This window comes from Psittacula echo, assembly GCF_963264785.1.
Source record: "Psittacula echo genome assembly, chromosome: 20".
Lineage (NCBI taxonomy): Eukaryota > Metazoa > Chordata > Aves > Psittaciformes > Psittacidae > Psittacula > Psittacula echo.
In genome coordinates, this window is record NC_137756.1 from 751,981 (window position 1) to 764,773 (window position 12,793).

The following is a 12,793-nucleotide window of genomic DNA, read 5'->3' on the forward strand; positions in this document are numbered from 1 at the left end:
CATTACACTAGTAGACTGAAAGACCGTGTGAAGGACTATAATTGTGATTAGTGACTAGCCAGAATCCGTAATTTCCCTCTTTCAATTGTGTTTATACAGGTCATGCAGTTTTCACTGAGACATTTATCTAACTCACAAGGTAACTGTGAAACCTGCAGTTACAGAAATCAAGAAAAAAAAAATGGACTAACATCAAGACCTCACATCAAAACATTATAATCAGACAACTTAAATGCTTGGGTTCTCCATAAATTACACTCATCAACCTTTTTAATTACATTCCTCCTCTTTTTAGCATTAACTACTGAACAAAATGACACCAACTATGAAAATTAACATGACTTCCAATACTAGCACACTTTTGCTTTGCAAAATATTACTGACATATTCATTATTTTAGTTTTCAATGTAATTTCTACAAGCTGCACCAATAACTGCGCCTTTTTGTACAATGGCAAACTCATTGATTATGTTTTATTTTAGATTCAAGGTTGAGTATGTTAAAATAGGCTGTATGTCAAACAGGTGGTGTGGCCTTCATATAAATATGACTGTTAACAGTCTATAGTCATAGAATCATAGTCTACAGTCATAGAATCATAGAATCATAGAATGGTTAGGGTTGGAAAGGACCTTAAGATCATCTAGTTCCAACCCCCCTGCCATGGGCAGGGACAGCACACACTAAACCATATCACCCAAGGCCTCATCCAACCTGGCCTTGAACACCACCAGGGATGCAGCATTCACAGCTTCCCTGAGCAACCCATTCCAGTGCCTCACCACCCTCTCAGTAAAGAATTTCTTTCTTATACCCAATCTAAACTTCCCCTGTTTAAGTTTAAACCCATTACCCCTTGTACTGTCACGGGCCACTGAGAAGATAACATTGATTTCTCCCCTTAAATATCTTGGACTTTGAAAACCAGCAAAGGTAAACACACAATAAAATTTTATCTATCTTTATTAATGATCTACATTTTTTTACTTCTCTGTTTTCATCACATTTCCTTTATGTATAACACCAGCCACACTGCAAAGATCACATCTAATTTTACATGTTCCCCTACAGAGAACAAAAATAACTCAATTGTACAGGAAAAAATCAGAGATGCACGTAACAGCTAAGGTTGGAAGGGACCTCTAGAGATCAATTAGTCTAATCCTCCCATACATAAAGGCAGCATCAGCTACATTGGGTTGTACAGTGCCTTGTCCAGCTGGGTTTTGGGGTCTCCAAGGATGCATACTGTACAGCTTTAAGCTTTTACCTTACTCAGCTAAACTGGTCTGCATTTGCCATAAATTTTGATTTAAGTTTCTTATAGTCAGCATTTTGCTCAGGAAGGTGAAAGTTAACGACAATGGCACAACTTTACAACCACAGTGAGGAGAAAGTACTGAAATAAAAAAGGAACTTTCTACTGCTACAGCTACTCAATCCTTCAGTTAAGCAGAAATTACATGAGTTTTCAGTCCAGCAAGATTTTTTTGCTGTGAGGACTCAATCTGAGGGCAAGACCATTTATACAGGTTATCAGATAATAAGTTAACATCTTCAAGTTGCTTTGAGGTTATCAAGCAATGAAGTGCTTTGGACAAACTCAAATTATTTAAGGGCAGGAATAATTCTTTGTTATTTGTGTATGGGGAGTTAGGGTGTTTTCTGCAGATGAAACATTATATACGGGATTGAGATCTGCTCACAGCAAGTTCCCACAAACATAGAAAGTAGTTGTGTCATCAAATGTTCTATCCCTACACATTGGGTGGAAATTTTGGAAGAGAAAACTCTTGAACCTGAACAGTCAGTGCACTGGGTGGAGCACTGACTTTGCAGCACTGAATATTCACCTCTGAAACTGAGTTCAAACCCAAGTCAAACTGATGCAACAGAAATTCTCTAAACAGAGCATTAATAACAAATCTTCTAGTCAGAAATCAGCTTCAGGAGGATAACATATTTTTCAGTTTGTTTAATAATTAGCTGTTGAACCATACGGTCAGAATATTTTACAGCTTTTGACATTCATTCAACAGCTCCATAGCAGTAAAATATCTGTTTTATTTCTGCTAGTAACAATAATGCAACAGTCACATCATGAAACTGCTTCACAGGACATTTGAATGCAGACATACTGTTAGCAATGGTGCAGGCACAGGTGACCTAGCTGACTTGGAAGATAAAGAAGCCTCATCACAAGAGAATTTCTATCACTACAAAAACACGTATTAGAACAGATCACAGTCAAATATGCAAATTTAGTCTCTCACTATAGCCTTGAATAAAGCTTTAGGTCAGCACATTGGCAGTTATAACACAAGATGAGCCAGTAACTTTCAGTGTAACAAGTAATAGACTTATATATCTCCAAACCCAGTTAGATTAGGTATAAGACAAGATGTCTTAGTTTATACATCATAGAGCAGTTTAATCAAACCTATGCAGCCCTCTCAGTGAAATTTGGTGTTCCTTTTCCCAAATTTAAATCTAAAAAAGCTCTGATAAAAACCAGTACTACTAGAAAGGACTCTCTGCATCAGTATTCATGTTTGGCCTTTAGGACAAAATTGAAGTACTTCAGTATTAACAACTTGCTATATTAACATATTGCCATACTAACACATGGGAGAATGGTCTAGGAAAAAGGCAGACCAAAAAATCCAGTTCCCCCTACTGTCCTTTATTGTAAAGATTCCCATTAAAATAATCGGAAGCAGTCTGAGAAACATCGCCTCTTTCATCCACCCCATGAAGACCTTCTGTTTTCATTAGATGCAGAAATGAAAGACTATAAGGAATATCTTTTGGCAGACCTTTCTGATAAAATGAGGCATAAGGCAAAGTAATGCTGCAGGTCTGGCATGAAATGAACAAATGTGACTCAGCTGAGTTTACAGAAGCATGCTTTCCCTTTGATGAATCTTAAGGTTGCCTCTAAGAAAAAGTGCTTACTGATGGATTTTGTATGAGAAGGAACAATAGAAACTTGAGAAGAAAATGCTTCTAATTTCAAAATAAACATTTCAGAGGAAGTATTTTACAAACAGACGTACTTTCTTAGGAACAGAAAAATTCTGCCCTTTCTTCTTCTGTAATCAGCCTCACAGAGCCTGAAGGAAAAGGCATGAATAAACCTAAGGCTGATTCTGCCAGCAAAGCTCTACATTTGACATTCTATATTCTGGCCTTTTACTACTAGCTGTGCTCTGGCACAATGAAAAGGCATGGCACCATCTGATGATTTCAATTCAGTGGAGGATTTTAATAATAAACTCTTTTCTGAATGCACCATTTCATAGAATCATAGAATCATAGAATAGTTAGGGTTGGAAAGGACCTTAAGATCATCTGGTTCCAACCCCCCTGCCATGGGCAGGGACACCTCACACTAAACCATATCACCCAAGGCCTCATCCAACCTGGCCTTGAACACCACCAGGGATGCAGCATTCACAACTTCCCTGGGCAACCCATTCCAGTGCCTCACCACCCTCTCAGGGAAGAATTTCTTCCTTAGATCCAATCTAAACTTCCCCTGTTTAAGTTTGAACCCGTTACCCCTTGTCCTGTCACTACAGTCCCTGATGAAGAGTCCCTCCCCAGCATCCTTGTAGGCCCCCTTCAGATACTGGAAGGCTGCTATGAGGTCTCCACGCAGCCTTCTCTTCTCCAGGCTGAACAGCCCCAACTTTCTCAGCCTGTCTTCATACGGGAGGTGCTCCAGTCCCCTGATCATCCTTGTGGCCTCCTCTGGACTTGTTCCAACTGTTCCATGTCCTTTTTATGTTGAGGACACCAGAACTGCACACAATACTCCAAGTGAGGTCTCACGAGAGCAGAGTAGAGGGGCAGGATCACCTCCTTCGACCTGCTGGTCACACTCCTTTTGATGCAGCCCAGGATACGGTTGCTTTCTGGGCTGCGAGCGCACACTGCAGCCGGCTCATGTTCATTTTGTCATCGACCAACACCCCCAAGTCCTTCTCCGCAGGGCTGCTCTGAATCTCTTCTCTGCCCAACCTGTAGCTGTGCCTGGGATTGCTCCAACCCAGGTGTAGGACCTTGCACTTGGCATGGTTAAACTTCATCAGGTTGGCATCAGCCCACCTCACAAGTGTGTCGAGGTCCCTCTGGATGGCATCCCTTCCCTCCAGTGTTATCAACCGAACCACACAGCTCGGTGTCATCAGCAAACTTGCTGAGGGCGCACTCAATCCCACTGTCCATGTCACCGACAAAGATGTTGAACAAGACCGGTCCCAACACCGATCCCTGAGGGACACCACTCGTTACTGGTCTCCAGCCGGACATTGAGCCATTGACCACAACTCTTTGTGTGCGGGCATCCAGACAGTTCTTTATCCACCGAGTGGTCCAGCCATCAAATTGATGTCTCTCCAATTTAGAGACAAGGATGCCGTGTAGGACAGTGTCGAACGCTTTGCACAAATCCAGGTAGGTGACATGAACTGCTCTGCCCCTGTCCATCAGTTCCGTAGCCCCATCATAGAAGGCCACCAAATTGGTCAGGCAGGATTTCCCCTTAGTGAAGCCATGCTGGCTGTCACCAACCACCTCCTTGTTTTTCATGTGCCTTAGCATGCCTTCCAGGAGAATCTGCTCCAAGAGTTTGCCAGGCACGGAGGTGAGACTGACTGGTCTGTAATTCCCCGGGTCATCCATTTTCCCTTTCTTGAAAATGGGGGTTATATTGCCCTTTTTCCAGTCGTCGGGAACTTCACCTGACTGCCATGATTTTTCAAATATGATGGACAGTGGCTTAGCAACTTCATTGGCCAGCTCCTTCAGGACCCATGGATGGATTTCGTCAGGTCCCATGGACTTGTGTACGTTTAGGTTTTTAAGATGGTCTCGAACCAGATCCTCTCCTACAGTGGGCCTAGGGTCTTCATTCTCACAGTCCCTGCGTTCGCCTTCCAAGACTTGGGTGGTGCAGTCAGAGACTTTGCCAGTGAAGACCGAGGCAAAGAAGTCATTCAGAACCTCAGCCTTCTCCAAATCCTGGGTAGACAGTTCTCCCGATAGCTTCCAGAGGGGGCCTACGCTGTCCCTAGTCTGTCTTTTACTCGCTACGTACCTATAGAATCCCTTCCTGTTATCCTTAACATCCCTAGCCAAGTTCAATTCTAACTGGGCCTTAGCTTTCCTAACCTGGTCCCTAGCTTCCCAGACAACATCCCTGCATTCTTCCCAGGTTGCCTGTCCCTGCTTCCACCTTCTATAAGCCTCTTTTTTCCTTTGAATTTTCCTGAGCAGCTCCTTATCCATCCAAGGAGGTCTCCTGGCCCTCCTGCTGCACTTCCACTCCTGAGCTTGGAGCAGGTGATTCTTGAATAACAACCAAGAGTCTTGGGCCCCCCCTGCCTTCTAGGGCTATATCCCATGGAACCTTACTAAGCAGATTCCTGAAGAGGCCAAAGTCTGCTCTCTTGAAGTCCAGGGCAGTGAGCTTGCTGCACGCTCTTCTCACTGTCCTGAGGATCTCGAATTCGACCATCTCGTGGTTGCTGCAACCAAGGCTGCCCTGGAGCATCACATTTCCAACCAGCCCCTCCCTGTTGGTGAGCATGAGGTCAAGCATGGCACCTCTCCTGGTCGGCTCCTCTATTACTTGCAGAAGGAAGTTGTCTTCCACACAATCGAGGAACCTCCTGGATTGCTTGTGCTGGGCCGTACCTTCACTCCAACAGATGTCAGGGTGGTTGAAGTCCCCCATGAGAACAAGGGCCTGTGAGCGTGAGGCTGTTCCTATCTGCCTATAGAGCACTTCCTCCACAGATTCCTCTTGATCAGGTGGTCTGTAACAGATCCCACAGTAATGTCCCCCATCGCTGTTCTCGCTTTAACCTTCATATTTATAGTAGTGTGAGAGGCATTAAAATTCACAGCAGTGACATGAAAAAAGCTTCTAAGTGTCGTGGTTTAAGCCCAGCCGTAACTCAGAACCACTCAGCCATTTTCTCACTCACTCCCTTCCTCCCACTGGCTCTTGGAGGGATGGGGAGGAGAATCGAAAGAATGTAACTCCCACGGGTTGAGATAAGAGCAGTCCAGTAACTAAGGTATAACACAAACCACTGCTGCTACCACCAATAATTATAATGATAAGGGAAATTACAAGGGAAGAGAATACAACTGCTCACCACCCGCCAACCGATACCCAGCCCGGCTGAGCAGTGATCTAGCCCTTCCAGGTAACTGCCCCGAGTTCTAAATCCTGGGCATGACATGCTTTGGTATTCATTACCTCCTTGGCTAGTTTGGGTCAGGTGACTTCTCCCTGCTTCCTCCCGGCTTCCCCTCCTCCCTGGCAGAGCATGAGACTCAGAAAGTCCTTGGTAAGACTAAACATTACTGAGCACAACTAAAACCATCGGTGTTATCAGCGCTGTTCCCAGCGCTGCACCAGCTACTAAGAAGGAGAAAAAATGACTGCTACTGCTGAACCCAGGACACTAAGCTACCAATTTTCAAAGTAATGTAAAGCAGAGGTAATGAAGAAAATAATGAATTTTAAGGCACATCTCAATAACCTCTCTATTGGCAAAGTTTTCTATATTCTTCTGTTACACATTCCATTTCTGCCTAGGAGGACAATGAGGAATTAAAAAGAATTCTCAAAAGCTGCAGAAACAGGCATGTTTTCTAAAAATATTTTTAGCTATCCACATTTGTTTTTTAAAATCATTGCTGATAAAATAAGTCACCTTGGCAGTGGAGTAATGTTAATGTCAAAGCTTTTATGCTCAACAAAAGGAGGAAAGGGAGCAAAGGTTTTATTGGTCTGTGCTTGTACAGTGCCTAACACAAAAGGGTTTCAGCCTATCATAACAGACCTCTACCTCTTGTGTTCTGATTGTAAGAATATTATATGCATACCAAGGCACCACATACTTGAAGTGCTGTTTTGGTTTGATGATCTTTGAAAAGGATTACAAACACTTTTGAGTCCACTGGATAGAATCACTCCACTCACTGTCATGTTTTTCTACTACCCTCCCAAGCATCTGCTAATAATAACTACCTTCAGAGAAAGATACTGCATTAGACAAACCTTTGATCTGAAAATAATAGCACTGTTTATATTCATATTGAGGTATCTTAAGATCTGTATCGATTTGGAATAAATATTATCACATACAACACATAAAATTTACATTGTACATATTCAGACTACGGAGGGTCCACAGGTTACATTTTATTTTTCTTAGATTTATTTGAAATACACATTTTGAAAATAGTGCCTGTCAGAACATCATAAGATTTACAGTGTTTTCAGAAAGTGTTATTTTCCCTGTGAAGAGGATCTTCTTAAGAAATACCATGTAATTATTTAAACTGCTTAGTACATGCAACCACAGAACAGTCAGTTTGACGGCTCCTGAAATTACTATCAGGAACAGATTTCAAATATTTGAAGCTCTCTGAATTATACTTTAACTTCCATTTGTGAAGTCATAGATAAAAATACATTCCTTTCTATGGAAAACAACTTGTCTTATTACGCTACAATAATATCCTGGAGTGCACTGTAGAAATAGACTGGGAAAAGCTGGAGATCTATGGCAATTTCTGTTATCTCAACAAAACCAGGATAAAGCCCTAAGGGAAGTTTGCTTGTACTGATCAGTATAAATCCAAAGAGTAATTATGAGAAACTGAGTTATTATGAAGGGCTTTTATATTTTCCATAAAACTCCATTCTGATCTAAACATGTTGCAAGATATCATATCTGCTGACTCAACGTTTCTGGGTATTACTGCCTCTTTATTTGCTTAGATTCAAGAGTTTGTGCAACTGCACTGTAAACAGAACAGGGAAATGGTATGGTTTAAAAACCAAATAAATAAAACACCCAAGCAAACATTTTTTAGAAAGAGTTTTTAGACAGAGGGGGTTTTAAGCTCATTAAAGGCTCTCTTCGCTGATTAGTTTCAGGGCATTTTCATGCTAACACTGAAGTTTGAAAACTGAGGGGACTATAACCTCCATCTCAGAAAGGAGGGATAAAATGATCGGAACAAGTGCCAAGAATGTTATAAGATAATCATTTACACCGAGTTTGCAAAAAAAAATAGCAACGTGTACCACAGCTAAGCTCTGTAAAACCACATCTTTTGTATTTGTTAAATATGTGCTGGGAAATGTAAAGATACAACTGAGAACAGAATTCATCACATTTGAAAATGTACAGGTGAAGATTTCCAATGTCAAATACGTCTATTAATAACTGACAAAACCTGACTTTAAAATAGTATTCTCAGTTTAATTTAAATCATTTCAATATTATTGTTGCTATTCAAACTTCACTTAATTAGCAGTGAAGACTCCATAAGATTACTTCAAAAGAAATATAGCAAGACAAATAGCTGGACTCCTAGGAACTTTTGTCCAGAAAATATTAACAACCATGATTAGATGTTTCTAACATGCAATTTCTGCAACACCCAACAAAGCTAAATATTGTATGAATGAATAACAAACTTCATTTTTACAATGATAATCCCTACCAAGAATGCTTACTATTTAGGATTTAGACACACTGAGTGGGTTTAAAAAAGTCACCTAATAAAGAAATGGGAGATTCAGACTCAAACTGACATCTGTATAACTTTGTAATAAAGAGCTATTTTGTAGAACAGTGTGCATTTCAAAACAGACAGAAGCAGTAGTAAGAGTTTAAAACAATAACAAAAAATACTCAGTCTTTCATCACACAATGAACAACACAGAGCTGCTCCAAGCTCATTACTGAAACATCAATATTATTGGGTTTAGGGTATTTAAAATTTTCTTTAAAACTGAAATATCACAAAACTGGGTGAAGAGGAAGGAAAAATAAAGTTGACTCCCAGAAAAAAAACCTCAGAGCATAGCTCTCACCATACTTTCATAAATTTTAGTGCAGCCATTGATTTACAAAAGAATTTCCCAGATAAAGCAAAACATCTAGCTAGTGATTTATGACAATTGTAGGAAGTGCACTCAGAGTTGGGGCTGTTCCTGGAACTTTTGCAAGTACAGCACAAAAGTCTCTGATACAATTTGCTTATATGGGTGAGCGTAGGATAAACACAGCAGGTTTGGTTCAGTGAAAAGAGAACAAGGAGTTGGCTTAACCAACCATAATTTATTTAAAATTTTTTCTACAACTTCATCAAATATTTAAAATATGCAAAAATTACTTACAAGAGTAGCTAACATTTATATCAGAAACTAAATGATTCTTAAACATCATCAGTTTCTGCCAGGGATTCATCTCTTGCAATACCATTTTCTTTCTGGTTTTCATTTTTTCACATTTCCATGTTAAAATGAGATTAGCTCGTCTATGACTAAAAACTCTATCTAATCATATCCAGCTTCTCTCTTCATTTTTGCAAGTCATGAAAGAAACCATACCTATGGATAAAGTTGTAAGTTTTGAAAGACAACATTCAGCACATACGTGCGTCTTGCCAATTGCTGTTACTGTTGATCCTGAGATCAACACTTAATATTTCTCAGGATCAGAGCCTTAGTGACTTCACAGGGACTGAAACATATTTGTTATTGTTAAAAGCAAACAGTATGAAACAGACATTAAATAGGATACCGTAAATAATGCCTATTTAGTTTCCCAATAGGTTGAAGACTGTACTAGAAGAGGGGTATTTTGGCACATACTGCACATGCAGCACTACAGATAAGTCCAAGCAGAATTCCCTGGGGATAGAAGCTGTCCTTTTATTACATGATCACACAGACTATCAAAGTGAATATGTAGTATCCATTCACAAACATAAGCACTGTTACAATAAAACAAACTAGAAGTAGTGGCAATGAAAATTTAAACACACTATTTTTGAAATTCTTGAGGAGAACTACTTGCAAAGGACCCTGCAGCACACACAGAATTAGTAAGATAATTGGAAATGTCCCTTTGTAAATCTGGTATTAAACAGACCACTTGTTTAGTTTTTGTTTGACATTAACAATTTCTCCCCCGAGATTCAAAGTGATATCATCACTTATCAGCCAAAAGATGCATCAGAACTGTTCTAATGAAATCAACTTTCTCCAAGACGGAAGTTTACAACTGAAAGAGCCAGTTCACAAAGCTTCATCAGGAAAGAATAAACAGCAGTAACATTTCACTAACTTAAATTTTATACCAAATTTTGTAAGTTTTATAAGCTAATAATACAATAGAAATACAAATAGAAGAAATTTAATCTTGGAATTAAGATCTATTACTTGACACGTTATACAGGATTTAAACATAGCATCACAGAAATATGACATTATTCTAATGAATGGTCCCAACATAAATTAAGTAAGTGCAGATTGCACAGCCAACAAAAAAGCAATAAATTCTGTTAATGAAATTGTATTCAAGAAATCCTCTGGCATGTTGATTGTTCTAAATCCAAAGTGATGTTTCAAAAGCAATTAGAATAGTCAGTCCCTTATTTTCCTGTCTCATATTAATTCAAATCAATGTGCTGAAAGAAAATCAGTTGCATTGTAATTTCTTAATGCTGCTGTCAGTGGCAAAAGGCAACATATTCTCCCCATCATAAAAAGTTAAGTCACTAACTCTTTAGCAGCAGCAAAGAGTAAAGCTTTGAAGGCTTTTATCTCTCAAGGATATTTTAAACAAAACACAGATTTACCAGTGCAAGAGGGATACACAGATACCAGAAGATACATGGCCTAGTATGAGGCATCCCTGCCCATGGCAGGGGAGTTGGAACTATGATCCTAAGGTCCTTTCCAACCCTAACCATTCTATGATTCTATCAGATACACATTAAAAATGGTTACAAGCAAGTTTATCAAGCATTATTCAGTGGGTTCTGTATAAAAGTACATCTAGGAGCTGACTTAGCAGAGAAGGCACAGAAGACTGAAATTCTCCTCCACAAGCACTATGCAGTGCCGCACACTTATGCCTGGACAGAAGACTGGAGGGCACTAACACAATTGTACAAACCCCATGTCTGTTCCTACACCAAAATTCAAAACAAGTTACTAGGAATGAAGTATAGCAGATTTCATGTCCCTATGGAATACTGAATACAAGAGATATCCAAACTTTGTATTTAAATATCTAACTCTGTAGAGTCTCGGTCTTGGAAGACCACCATGTAAGGTAAAGTAAAAGCAAGAGGGTATAAACTGACATATACTTGTCTTCTGTGACCCATTATTTGCCAGCTGAGTCAAAAAGATGCCTGTGGTTTCAAACCTGCTACTTTGGCAGATCAGAATAAAAAAAAAAAGGAAAGGCAAGAGACAAGTCAGATGTTTTCTAGTTCTCTTTAAATTATTCTGTAATTATTCCTTACTTACTGAGCCAAAATATTTGGTTCTGATTGTTATTAACAGTTTCTCTTTTTTCAGCTGATCACTTAGGTCAGGCAGGGACTGTTTGGATGTGATAGAGACAGAGGCCTCTTTACCACAAAATACCCTCAACAAGGGGCTGGTCCCACAGTATGCGTGTGAATGAATCTACATGGAGAACCAATTCAGACTGAGGCCATAAACGTTTACTTGACCCACATTCATAGTTCTAAGGGAGAAGATTAACAGTAACAATATTAGAAGGAGAAACTATTGTTTCATACTTCGTTAATTAAATCCTACTTACAGCAATTGTTTCCCTGAAAATAAACAACAGAAGATAGAGGCTTTATTACTCAATGTTCACACCATCTTTTCAACCTATGAATTACCAGCACAGCTGCCAGCTTTTCAACAAAATCAGAGCGTACTTTCTCTGTGCAGAAAAGCTTTGCAAATCTTTGACTATGCTCTTGGTTTTTCCAGTAACAAATTTGCACCTCTCCAGCAAAATATTCTGAGCCCTTTGCTGCAACTTTGGCTGTAACTTTGGCAGACTTCCAGGGCTTCAGCAACTTTCAAGGCAACCTAGAAACAGCAGGCAACTTGAAAAGTTCTCAGCCTCTCACTGGGCTCACACACTGGCCTCAGACAATTATACAAATGTAAACACAATAGCAACTTTTTCCAGCTTGCTTCTAAAGTGCATTTCCATTTCAATTTTGTTTGTTAGGCACTGGCTGCTCTGCAATGTGAGCCATTGCACTGTGAGGGTAAACAACAGGGAGATTCACTTCAAAACTGCACTCCTGACCTAAAGCAAAGACCTCGTGAAGATGCACTCTCCTAGTATCATATTAAAGAGATTTAAATACTTATACCAAGTTTTCATGTTAAGAGTTGAGAATATATCTGGATTTTTACTTGAATATTCAGCAAAAGTGAAAATCACAAAAGATATGGACTACCATTCAGTCCACAGACCAGCCAGGCAGCCAGTTTAAACCCTTCAAGAAAATCTTCAAGGCTGCTAAGCCAGAGACATCTTCACTGCAGACAGGGAGCCAAGTAAGGTAGCAAGTACTGAAAGAAAGGTGCAACTTAAAAATACGGATATAGGCAGACACAGGTAAAATCCTACCTTTTCACAGTAAACTTTCGCCTTACTTCATTTGAAGTACAACATTTTCTCCTCTTTCCTGAGTACAGTTTTACCTTGAAACACCTTTCAACTGGTCAAAACACCAAGATTCTACTTCTACAATATACAACACTTGAATCTACTTTTTTTTATGAACAGTTGATCTATTTTTATGACATGGACCAAAACAAGAAGCTGAAGAGTGGCCAAGTACTTTTCGGGTTTTATTTGGGTTGGTTTTTTTTTATTTCTTTTGATCTTTTGATATTTCAAAGGCCTAGTGATATTTACTGTAAGT